Below are 10,559 nucleotides of genomic sequence, written 5' to 3' on the forward strand. Positions count from 1 at the left end.
GCATACTTTTCTTATCAAGAAGTCAGTCTTTCCCAGCAGAGAACCAGGTATAAGACTAGTTCTGGGTATGGAACAGGGAAGAAAGTACGTACCCTGAGCCCCTTTAAGTCCTAATGCCATGAAATCCAACCATCTGTACCTGTGGTTGGTTACTGCCAGCATCCCCCAAGCACAGAAAGAAAGCAGTGATCACTAGAAACCAGTATGAGTTCGCTAAAAATAAATCATGGTGTCAAGTATAGTCACTGTATTTGATGTTTTTGCTTAATAGTTCTCAGTAGCTAAACTCAGATTAAATGTAATGAACAACCTTGGCACCAAAAAAGAGGTAAGCCCCTTTCCCCCCATCTTAGCAGAAAGGAGAAAGACTAGATATTAAGAATGTTTCATATGCTGGGAGAGGAGGTAATTATGTTAGCTGGTTTTGCTTAATGGTTTTTTTACTCAAATAGGGCTGGGGTATATCAAGATTTAGCTGTGTAGCACAAAACAAAAAGTATCCACAAAACTTCTAAATAGATAGTTTATGTGTATCACTTTCATGTTGTTAATCAGCAAGCATTTATTAAATGCCTGTTGTGTGCTAGGCATTATGCCCCCCATGGAGCTTATAAAGACAGAAACAAGAACATTCATTCCCTCAAGGAGTCCACATTTTAACAAGGGAAACCACATAGGTGCAAATGTTCAAAGTATCGACTTCAATAATTCCATGGATCTGTAACATGGGATCTCCTCCAAAAAAGTGCACATAGCATTCACAGCTGGTGCCATGGAATGAGCAGAGGGTCCAGGGTGGAGGTTCTGCTACTAAATTACCTGTGTAAGGGCCTCTCTGTGCCTCAGTTTCCTCACCTATAAAATGAGGGGTTTGGACTAGATGATTTCTCAGTTTCTTTCTTGTTCTAAATCTGCAATTTCACGCAGTGTGACTCTTGTCCATGTTCTTCCATAAAGAATCCTCCACGGCGGGTATACCTAACATAATAAACAACAAAGTTATTACATGCTACAGTAGGGGGAAGGTCTTCCTCTACACTTTTTTTTAAATTTCTTTTATTTTTAGTTTACCACACACGGCTCCACACAATTCCGAGCTCCAGACCCTCTCCCCCCCCTCCCCCCTCCCTCCCCAAGACGGCATGGAATCCAACTACCATGTGTAACTTCGCATTGAATTAATTTATACACTAGTCAAGTTGTGGAGAAGAACCACGACCAATGGAATGAATCATGAGAAAGAAGGGACAGAACCAAAAAAAAAAAAACCCAAAAACAAAAACAAAAGAGAAGAAAAAAGGTGAGCACTCAGTGTGCCCCAATCTGCACTCAAACCCCACAGTTCCTTCTCCTGACGAAGACAGCACTCTCCACCGTGAGTCCCCCAGAGCTGTCCCTGCACCCTGCGCTGCTGAGAAGAGCAAAGTCCGCCAGGTTCGGTCCTCACGGAATCCATACATCTGTGGTTGTGCACAATGTTCTCCGGGCTCCGCTCAGCTCAGTCAGCACTACGTCGTGTAGGCCCCTCCAGGCCGCTACGAAGTCCGCATCATCCCCACCTCCTACGGCACAACAGCACTCCACCACCTTCATACTCCACAGCTTGCTCAGCCACTCCCCAATTGATGGGCATCCCCCCCGATTCCCAACTCCTGGCTACCACAAAGAGAGCCGCCACAAATATCCCTGTACATACGGGTCCCCTTCCCTCCCATGTGATTTCTTTGGGATACTACCCTAGAAGTGGTATTGCCGGGTCAAAGGGCATGAACATTCCCATGGCTCCCTGGGCATAGTTCCAAACTACTCTCCAAAACGGCCGGATCATCTCACAACTCCACCAGCAATGCAACAATGTTCCAATCTCCCCACATCCTCTCCAGCATTTATCATCCTCCTGCTTTGTTATTTTAGCCAATCTTAGGAGAGATGTGGTATCTAAGAGTTGTTTTGATTTGCATTTCTCTAATCAGTAGTGATCCAGAGCATTTTTCCATATGCCTGTAGATAGCTTTAATTTCTTCCTCTGAAAACTTCCTGTTCATATCCTTTGACCATTTCTCAATTGGGGAATGGCTTGTATTCATTCCTATATATTTGGCTCAGTTCCCTGTATATTTTCTTCCTCTACACTTTTAATGTCATATAGGTACTGATGCAACATAAAGTCTGTCTGTTACCTTTCATTCTTGCTAGATAATAATATAGCTAACATCAATACAACGCTTACTATATACCAGACACTGGGCTAAGCACTTTATAATTATTATCTTATTTGGCCCTCACAACAATCCTGTCCCCATTTTTACAGATGGGGAAACTGAGGCAGATAGCAGTTAAGTAACTTGCCCAGGGTCACACAGCTAGTAAGTGAACTCAAGTCTTCCTGACTCCAGGTCCAGTACTCTATCCACTGCACCACCTATGTGCCCTTGCTCTTAGATGAGTGGCTCACCCCCTTTTCCGTTGTACTTTGAATGCCTTCTCTTGTTTCAAAGTTGTTACTGATAACATTTAGAGCACACGGTCATCTTTCTCCATTGCCCTCTACGGGAATTAGGATTTTGATTCTTCAGAAATTGTGATTTTCTATGGGTTGAGGCCGTTTTACATGACCAGAAGATTAGTCGTGTTAGAAAGGTTGGGTTTTGTTTCAGGGAAAAGGGGGTTATTGGAAGCATTGGCAAGTTTGCCAAATGTAACCTGGTCTAATTGAAAACTGACAGTTTATTTCTGGGACTCACTGGTGATGCATGTTCAGAGCATGTTAGCTACATTACATGATTTAAGCTTTTTTAAGAAGGGGGTGGGTGGCATAATAGAGCGCTGTGCCTGGAGTCAGGAAGACCTGAGTTCAAATCCAACCTGAGACACTTGCTAGCTATGTGACCCCAGGCAAGTCACTTAACCTCTGTCTGTCTTAATTTCTTTAACTATAAAATGAGGATAAAAATAGCACCTATCTCCCCAGGTTGTTGTGAGAATAAAATGAGACAATATTTGTGAAAAAAATTGTGAACAGTTAGCACAGTAGGTGGTACATAGTAGATACTTAATAAATATTTATTTCCTTCCTTTTTTCTTTCCTATAAATCTTCCCTGCAAAGAAATGAATGTGTACTGTGAATGGTTGGGCTGAAAAAGAGTTGTTAGTGGTTTTGTGTTAATTTAAAGGAAGGTCTCTAATGGAGCGTCACAGGGATCTGTGCTTTGCTTTGTACCATGTGTTTTCATTATTAATTTGGATGGTATGCCTCTCAATCTGCATATGATGTAAAGTTATTGCAAACTAACATATTGGATATGTCAGGATCCCAAAAATCTAGACAGACTAGAACATAAGCATGAATCTATCAAGAGTGCATAAAATAGGGATAAAAGTAAAATATTACATTTCGGTTAAAAACATAATTTTACAAGTATGAGAAGCAGGAGGCATCTCATGCCCTATTAGTATATTTGGGGAGGGGGTAGGGGAAATGGGGGTTTTCTTTATTGTTTTAAAATATGTTTAATCAATGACTCTTCCCTTTACAAGCCATTTCTCATCCTAACCCCATTTCAAATTTCAACTCTGCCTTGTAACAAAGAGAAACAATTAAGCAAAATACAACTATTATGGAGACCTTGTCTAACAACGTATACAACATTCTGTCCTAGTAGTCTCCAGCCTTGACGCTATATGGGAGACAGGCCAAGGAATTTCATTGAACTATAAGCTTGCTGTGGGCTATTAAGTGAACTAATGCAATATTATGGGACTTCTTCCATTTTCCTTTTATTTAATTTTATTAAGCTATTCCTCCTGGAACATTTGGCTAATTGAAGTCTGTTTCCTGTTAATATTAATCTCACCTGGCTAAAACATGACTTATGGAATAATAGTATTAAGGGAAGACTTTTGACATTCCTGAGATAAGAAACCAAAGGAGAGGAAGAAGGAAATTTAGCATAAGAACTTGTCTGACACCAAACCTTTGGTTCTCTTTGTGACATATATATATATATATATATATACACATACATACATACATACATATATCACTTCCCTTCAATTAGTCCATTGTGACATCTTTAAAATGAAGGCTTGTAGTTTTCTAAGTATAGGATTTCAAAAACTCTGTTTAAATCTATAACTTAATCTACTTACTAAATTGTACTAACTTAGTTTGTTCAACTTTAATTTAAGGAAGCATAAGATAAGGAATCTGACTAGACCTGTGTGACCTTTATAATTTGAAGCCATAAAGGCTGTTATATGTTAAAAAAAATTATATCTCTGTCACTCTGACATAATTTTCTCTATAAAGCCTCTGTCAGAAACTCCACTCTTGGTTCCTAAACCTATGCTTAAACATAATAAAACCTAGGTTTTCACCTCTATAATTTCTGCGTTGTGATAGGTTTATTCTGTAGCAGAAGCCTACCTACCACATGAACTCAAAAAGGAGATATTTTCCCATAACAGCAGTATTGGGCTAGGTTAAGAGAAGCCTAGCTTCCTGTAATCAGAATGTTCCAGCTAGTCCCACTATACCCTGCCCTGCTCAGATTAAATCTAGAGTGGCACGTTCAGTCTGGGGAGCCAAGATTTAGGAAGAACATAGATAAATTGGAGAATGTCAATGGGAGAGCTACCCAGAGAGATAAGGACCTCAAGTTTGTGCTGTATAAGTATTAGTTAAAAATAATAGCATTTATATAGCTTTTTAAGGTTTGCAAAGCTCAGTACATATGTTCTCTCATTTAATCCTCACAACAGCCATGGGAAGTGGGGGCTATTATTATTTCTGTTTCACAGATGATGAAACTGAGACTACCCAGGGTCACAGTTAAGTGTGCGAGGGCAGATTCTACCTGAGACTTACCTGACTTCAAGTCCAAGTGGGTAAGCACCCACTGCATCACTTAGATGTTCATTCCAGGATTAGGGAATATTAGAGGGACATGGTGACTGTCTTTGAGGATCTGAAGGCCTGTCCTGTGGAAAGGGAATCAGATTTGTTTGGGCTGGCCTTAAAGGGCAGAACTAGGAGCAATAATGGAACCTCAGTCTAAGGAGAACAATGTCTGTATGTTGTCGGTAAACATTGCTTAACCCTAAGAGTGGTTCCAAACTGAAATGGGTTGCTTGATTGCAAGGTGGTGGTTTTCCTTTACTGAAGGTGTAAAAGCAGGAGCTGAACACTCACTTGTTGGGTGGGTGAACTGTGGGGATTCTCTTTCATGTAGGGGCTGGACTAGACAGGTCCCTTTCCACTCTGAAATTCTTGGATCTAAACACCCCACACGAGAGTACGTGTATGATAACCACAGACTGGACACTTCAATGTGCCGGCCAGCAAACGGCACTAACCCGGCAGCAGATTCTCTAACGGCTGAGACACCAGACTGAGCAGCTGTTCATATAAATAGCCTCCACTGTCAGTTTATTTTTTCTCCATAAAAACATGTTGTGATAGAGTCTTTGGAGTAATATATTATTAGTAGCACAGAGCATTTCGACTTAAATATCTGATGTGTTTTAAAGTATACGGATGTGAATAGAAGACAAATGACAGGGATGTAATCCTGGCATCCCAAACTCAACATGGCCAAACTGTCCCCCCACATCTGTCCCACTTCCCAAATTCTCTATTTCTACTGAGGATGTGACAATTACTACAATTACTTTCACTTGAAAGTTTAGCATCATCTTAGACTCTTCTCTTTCTGTCGGGTTGTAATACCTCAATGATTTTCCCTCCCCACCCTTGCACTCCATCCCCTTCATTCCACTAACACTGCCACTCCCCTAGTTCTGGCCCTCATCCTTTCTTGCCTAAACTATTTTAATAGTCTAATTGTGTTTCCTCTACCTCCACTCATGTCCCTCTTCAATCTATTTTTCACATTTCTGCCTTAAGAATCTCTTTTTCCCTTTCTGTTTTTAAATTTACTTTTATTTATTTCACTAAATATTTTATGATTATATGTCAAAATTTTTAATGATCATTTTTAAAATTTTGAGTTCCAAATTCTCTCCCCCCTCTTTCCCCTGCCTCCTTCTTGAGAAGGCAAACAAGATTTCAATTATACATCTGTACTCATACGACATATTTCCATATTAGCCATGTTACAAAATAAAACACAACCAAAATAAAACCATAAAACTAAAGAAATTTTTAAAAGTATGCTTCATTCTTTATTCAGAGTTCATCAGTTCTCTCTCTGGAGGTGAATAGCATTTTTTATCATGGATCCTTTGGAATTGTCTTAGATCATTATCTTAATCAGAAGAGCTAAATCTTTCACAGTTGATCATCTTTACAACATTGCTGTAACTGTGCACAATGTTCTGGTTCTGCTCACTTCACTTTGCTTTAGTTCATATAAGACTTCCCAAGATTTTCTGAAACCATCCTGCTCATCATATTTTACAGCATAATAGTATTCCATTACAATCATATACCACAACTTGTTCAGCCATTCCCCAAATCAAAGTACCCCCTCAATTCCCAATTCTTTGCCACCACAAAAAGAAGTGCTATAAATATTTTGGTACAGATGAGTCCTCTTCACTTTTCTTTGATCTCTTTGGGATGCAGACCTAGTAGTATATTGCTGGGTCAAAGGTTATGCGAAGTTTTATAGTCCTTTCAGTGTAGTTCCAAATTGTTCTCCAGAATGGTTGGATTAGTTCACAACTCTAACAGCTGTATATTAGTGTCCCAATTTTTCCACACTCCCTCCAACATTTGTCATTTTCCTTTCCTATCATTTTAGCCAATCTGATATGTATAAGGTGGTATCTAAAATTTGTTTTAATTTACATTTCTCTAATCAATATTGATTTAGAGCATTTTTTTCATGTGGCCATTGATAGCTTTGATTTCTTCTTCTGAAAACTGCCTGTTCATATCCTTTGACCACTTATTAGCTGGGGAATGACTCTTGTTTTGATAAATTTGGTTCAGTTCCCGATATAATTGAAAAATGAGTCCTTTATCAAAGAAACTTGCTGCAAAGTATTCCTCCCAGTTTCCTGTTTTACTTTTAATTTTGGTGACATTAGTTTTGTTTGTGCAAAAGCTTTTTAATTTCATGAAATAAAAATTACCAATTTTACTTTCTGAGATCCTCTTTATCTCTTATTTGGTCATAAACTTTTCCCTAATCCATAGATTTGATAGGTACATTTTTCCTGCTCCCCTAATTAACTTATATCACTGTTTATGTCTATATCATTTATCCATTTTGACCTTATTTTGGTATATGGCATGAGATGTTGGTCTATGCCTAGTTTCTGTCAAACTGCTTTCCACTATTCTTAGCAATTTTTGTCACATGTTGAGCTCTGACCTCCAAACCTTGGGTCTTTGAATTTGTCAAACACTATATTACTGTGGTCATTTACTACTGTGTATTGTGTATCTAATCTATTCCACTGATCTACTAGTCTATTTCTTAGCCAGAGCAGATTGTTTTGATGATTACCACTTTGTAATATAGTTTGAAATCTGGAACTGCTAGTCTGCCTTCCTTAACAATTTTTTTCACTTATTCCCTTTGACCTTTTATTCTTTCAGATGAATTTCATTAATATTTTTTAGCTCTGTAAAATAATTCTTTGGTAATTTGATTGGTATGGCACTGAATAAGTAAATTAACTTAAGTAGAATTGTCATTTTTGTTATTTTGGCTCAGCCTACTGATGAGCAATTAACATTTCTCCAGTTGTTTAGATCTGTCTTTATTTGTGTGAAGTGTTTTGCAATTGTGTTCATATAATTCCTGGGTTTGTCTTGGCAGATAAACTCCCAAGTGTTTTGTATTATCTGCAGTTATATTAAATGGAATTTCTCTGTCTGTCACTTCCTGCTGGGTTTTGTTGGTAGTATATAGAAAGGCTGATGATTCATGTGGGTTTATTTTATATTCTACAAATTTGCTTAAATTGTTAACTATTTAAAACTAGTTTTTTAGTTGATTCTCTAGAACTTTCTAAGTATACCATTATATTATCTGCAAATAGCGATAGTTTTGTTTCCGCGTTGCCTACTTTTATTCCTTTGATTTCTTTTTCTTGTCTTATTGCTATTATTTCTAGTACAATACTGAACAATAGTCGTGATAATGTACATCCTTGCTTCACTCCTGATCTTATGGGGAAGGCTTCAAGTTATTCCCATTACAGATAACACTTGCTCTTGGTTTTACATAGATCCTACTCATCATTTTAGGAAAGTCTGCACTGATTCCTATGTTTTCCAGTGTTTTTAATAGGAATGGGCACTGTATTTTGTCAAAGGCTTTTTCTGCATCTGTTGATATAATCATAGGAGTTTCCTTATTATTGTTATTGACATGATGAAGGCAAGCAATTCAACATAGGCCACATGTGTATCATTATGCAAAACCTTTCCACAATGCTCATGTTGTGAAAGACTAACTATATTTTGCTCCTTCTTATCCTATCCCCCTTTATTCAATTTTCTCTCTTGACCCTGTCCCTTTTCGAAAGTGTTTGCTTTTGATGACCTTCTCTCCCTATCTGCCCTCCCTTCTATAATCCCCCCTTTTTTATCTCCTTCCTCCTTCTTTTCTGTGGGGTAAGATACCCAATTGAGTTTGTATGTTATTCCCTCCTCAGGTCAATTCTGATGAGAGCAAGATTCACTCATTCCCCCTCACCTGCTGCCCCTTCCCTTCCTACAGAACTGATTTTTCTTGCCACTTTTATGCGAGATAATTTATCCCATTCTATCTCTCCCTTTCTCCCTCTCTCAATATATTCTTCTCTCATCCCTTAATTTCATTTTATTTTTTCAGATATCATCCCTTCACATTCAACTCACCCTGTACCCTCTGTCTCTCTATATATGTATATTCCCTTCAGCTACCCTAGTACTGAGGTCCCATGAATTATACACATCATCTTTCCACGTAGGAATGTAAACAAAACAGTTCCACTTTAGCAAGTCCCTTATGATTTCTCTTTCTTGTTTACCTTTTCATGCTTCTCTTGATTCTTGTGTTTGAAAGTTAAATTTTCTATTCAGCTCTGGTCTTTTCACTGAGAAAGCTTGAAAGTCCTCTATTTTATTGAAAATCCATATTTTGCCTTGTAGCATGATACTCAGTTTTGCGGGGTCGGTGATTCTTCGTTTTAATCCTAGCTCCACTGACCTCCAGAATATTATATTCCAAGTCTTTCAATCCCTTATGTAGAAGCTGCTAGATCTTGTATTATTCTGATTGTGTTTCCACAATAGTCAAATTGTTTCTTTCTGGCTGCTTGCAGTATTTTCTCCTTGATCTGGGAGTTCTGGAATTTGGTGACAATATTCCTAGGAATTTTCTTTTTTGGATCTTTTTCAGGAGGCAATCGGTGGATTCTTTCAATTTCTATTTTACCCTCTGGCTTTAGAATATCAGGGCAGTTCTCCTTGATAATTTCTTCAAAGATGATAATCTAGGCTCTTTTTTTGATCATGGCTTTCAGGTAGTCCAATAATTTTTAAATTATCTCTCCTGGATCTATTTTCCAGGTCAGTGGTTTTTCGAATGAGATATTTCACATTGTCTTCCATTTGTTCATTCCTTTGGTTCTGTTTTATAATATCTTGATTTCTCATAAAGTCACTAGCTTCCACTTGCTCCAATCTCATTTTTAAGGTAGTATTTTCTTCAGTGGTCTTTTGGACCTCCTTTTCCATTTGGCTAATTCTGCCTTTCAAGGCGTTCTTCTCCTCATTGGCTTTTTGGAGCTCTTTTCCCATTTGAGTTAGTCTATTTTTTAAGGTGTTATTTTCTTCAGTATTTTTGGGGTCTCCTTTAGCAAATCATTGACTTGTTTTTCATGGTTTTCTCACATCACTCTCATTTCTCTTCCCAATTTTTCCTTTACTTCTCTAACATGTTTTTCCAAATCCTTTTTGAGCTCTTCCATGGCCTGAGACCAGTTCATGTTTTTCTTGGAGGCCTTTGATGTAGGCTCTTTGACTTTGTTGACTTCTTCTGGCTGTATGTTTTGGTCCTTCTTTGTCACCAAAGAAAGATTCCAAAGTCTGTGTCTGAATCTGAGTCCATTTTCGCTGCCTGGCCATGATCCCAGACAGCTACTTGATCCTTGAGTTTTTTGTTGGGGTATGACTGCTTGTGGAGTAGAGAGTACTTTGTCCCAAGCTTGAGGGGCTGCGCTGTTGTTTTCAGAGCTATTTCTACACAGCAAGCTCTGCCACACCAGTGCTCCTCCACCCCCAAGAACCACCACCCTGGACCACAACTCAAATCTAAGCAGGCTCTGCACTCTTGCTCTGATCTGCCACTTAATTCCTCCCACCAGGTGGGCCTGGGGCTGGAAGCAACTGCAGCTGTAGTTCTGTCAGAGCTGCACCACCCCCCGAGGTCCCAGGGCGGTGGCCGAACTGTGAACTCCTTTCACTCTGTCCCGGCAGCTTTTCCCATTAAGCTTCTCTGTTGTCTTTGATGTTTGTGGTTTGAGAAGTCTGGTAACTGCCACAGCTCACTGATTCAGGGCGTGTTCCACCCAGCTCCCAGTCTGGTTGGTCCGGGTG

Source organism: Trichosurus vulpecula, chromosome 5 (assembly GCF_011100635.1).
Source record: "Trichosurus vulpecula isolate mTriVul1 chromosome 5, mTriVul1.pri, whole genome shotgun sequence".
NCBI lineage: Eukaryota > Metazoa > Chordata > Mammalia > Diprotodontia > Phalangeridae > Trichosurus > Trichosurus vulpecula.